Source organism: Monodelphis domestica, chromosome 2, assembly GCF_027887165.1.
Source record: "Monodelphis domestica isolate mMonDom1 chromosome 2, mMonDom1.pri, whole genome shotgun sequence".
Taxonomy (NCBI): domain Eukaryota; kingdom Metazoa; phylum Chordata; class Mammalia; order Didelphimorphia; family Didelphidae; genus Monodelphis; species Monodelphis domestica.
The window spans coordinates 328664040-328666926 of record NC_077228.1 but is presented as its reverse complement, the minus strand read 5'-3'; the positions used below and the strand labels follow the sequence as shown (position 1 = coordinate 328666926).

The 2887-nt window shown below is 30.4% G+C and overlaps 1 non-coding gene across 1 annotated transcript; it reads right to left on the bottom strand.

Annotated features, from left to right (window-relative positions):
• Positions 1–1566: 1566 nt before the first annotated feature.
• LOC130457723 (U6 spliceosomal RNA) lies at positions 1567–1671 on the bottom strand. Its single transcript, XR_008917007.1, has one exon. It is a non-coding gene; the product is annotated as a U6 spliceosomal RNA (small nuclear RNA).
• Positions 1672–2887: the final 1216 nt, after the last annotated feature.

The window sequence follows — 2887 nt, the reverse complement described above, 5'->3', positions numbered from 1 at the left end:
TCATTTTTCCTTTTGAGGACTGGAATGGTTTTTAACTGTCATTTCACACATTACTTTATTATAAAAGAAAGTGCCTAGTTCTTAGAACAGGACATGGTCTCAAGACAACAATATATCTTCAAACACAGCCACCCAAAGTTTTTGGTGACCTTAAAAGAGATATGAGACTTTTTGTGCCTTGTCATTCCATCTATTTTTCTACCTTGGTAAAAATAGGATTAAGTGATAAGGAGAATGTTGGAGCTTTAAATTGACAATATTATTATTATTACTTAGTCTTTATTACTTTCTTTTTATTATTGAATCATTTTCTTGTTGCATTTTGACAATGGTTAATTCAATTGCTCTTTATCACAATTATGTGAGAGAAAAGTAGGATAAGCATTTTTCCTTTCATTGATAGAATGAATTTCCATTGAAATTTCCTTTAGCAATAGAAATCACTATCTGTTGTGCAATTGAGTTTTAGCAAGTGATTTCAGTCACTGAAAGACTGCATTTTGCTCATGTAATACAGCCAATAAGTGTCAGAAGTGGGACTTGGGCCCAGGTCTTCATGATTCCAAAGAGGATTCTCTAAAACGACAGCTGCTTCAAGGTAGTTATTATCACCCCCAATTATAGATGAAGAAACTAAGACAGTTAAATTATTTGCCTAAGGTTGCACATATAGCCAGTCTCTTTGAACCTTTTAGTATTCTTTCCCATACATCATACTTTGCATCATAATCAGTCACTGAACAAGCTTCTAGATTAAAAATATATGCATTTGTACATATTGTATATATGTAAATGTTTTAAATACATTCATGATTTCCATTATTTGAAATTTATTGAAAAGGAAAAAAAGAAAAGAAAGAAGGAAGGAAGGAAGGAAAGAAGGAAGGAAGAAAAGAAAAATACAAACAAAAGGTCTTCATTTAAACATTTATTTTAATTGTTACATTTTTGGATCTCTTTTGCCATATATTCTTTACACATGGATATTGTCTTTCCAGTGTCAAATATCCCATAACATTAAAAAAGAAGCCTATTAATCATTCAGCTATTTTGCCTGGATTATATAAAGTGCATGAATGTTTGGAATTAACCATAGCTTTATTTAAATATAAAATCTGAAACCAAATTAATTTCACTTAAATTTTTATTTAATTTTCATTCAAATAAGATAACATTTCTTAAATCTTACATATTCTTCTAATAGTGTTTAAGCATTAAACTTTCCTAATAATTTGAAACTAACTTCTATATATAATGTTGAAAAAAAAAGATATTGATAAATGAGGCTAGTTTTCTTCCATTTTTGATCAGTTTCTAGGGTTGTTGTATCCAAGACAATCTTCCTTTATATGGATGTCCCTTTAAAAACCTTTCCAAGTGACTTAAAGGTACAAACCTATTTATGTGTTTATTGATTAAGCACATATGAAGGACCAACTAGCTGAGAAGCAATATGTTGGGTTTTGGGAGTACAATGTTAAAAGGAAACAGCCTCTTTTCTAAGAAAGCTTATATTTCAATGTGAGATACAACATGTATTTTTTTTGTTTTGTTTTGTTTTCCTTTGTTTTTATGGAAGGCTTAATGAATGTGAGTATCATCCTCAGGCAGGGGCCATGCTAATGTTCTCTATATCATCCAAATTGTAATATATGTTCTGCCAAAGAGGTCATATGCTTTTATAAACATATGCAGGTATATATCTAAAGGAGAGAACAATGAACTTTGAGTCAAGATAGATGAGTAAAATTACTGTCTCAGACATATCTATAGGCTTTGTGAATCTGGTCAAGTCACATCACCTTTTAGCCTTAATTTTCTCATCTGTAAAATGGGGATAATGATAGTCCCTACTTTACAGCATTGATGTGAAGATCAAATGAGATAATATATGTAAATTGCCCTGCAATTCTTAAAACATAATACAAATGTTATCTATTATTATATTTGACCCCATGGAAGATTATTATTTAATAAATTAAAGGTTTCAAGGAAATTGGGTGAAACATGTTCATAAATTATTTATCAAGCCTTTAAACTGTAAATATTAATCCTATCCATTTATATAACTGTTGCTAGGGCTTTTAAAATGTGAAAGTAGAATCAGGGTAATGTCCAACACTTAAGCATGAATTGCTTTCTATTTTCCATTAAGAGCTAATGAGAGCTTGATCTCCTTAGGGTAGAGGGCATTTTATCTTAGCTCAGGAAAATCACCCTTTTTATTCTAAACACATCCTCTGTTTAATCAAATTCACAAATTATTTGCAGTTTATTTACAGACAAATCAGGGAAATTTTCATCTTATTAAATAACTCACTTCAGAGAGTGTGCTTTTTTAAAAAAGTCTCACCTGTTTTGTGTCTGAATGAGTTTCTTATCGGTTTTATCTATTTTCTCTGCCTTTTTATTAGAGTTTAAGATAATGTAATAGGGAAGAGTGAGTGAAAGCAGGTGAATGTTTAGAGACTTAGAATAGAGGTAAAGGAAAATGAGTAAAGACCAAAATAATCCCCAGAAATTCTTACAACCCCAGGTTTAGTGAAATTGTCTGTGCCTGGCAGTTCTTGAGAGTTTTTTCATTAATTTATTCATTCCTAAATTTTAATTGAATATATTTTATCTTGTATCTAAAATAATTTATAGTAACATATTTGATGTGGTAGAAGTAGGTTAAGAGGCATGGTAGATTCTGGTAATAGTTAATATTAGGTTTAGGAGAGATCACAGATTAAGAGCTCAAACAGGGCTCAAATATTATCCATTCCAACTTCCTCATTTTACAGATGAGGAAACTAAGGTTCAAAGAGATTAAGTGACTTATATATGGTCACACCAAAAGTAATAAACAGTCAAAACCATGTTTCTGACTATATCTATGAGTTTT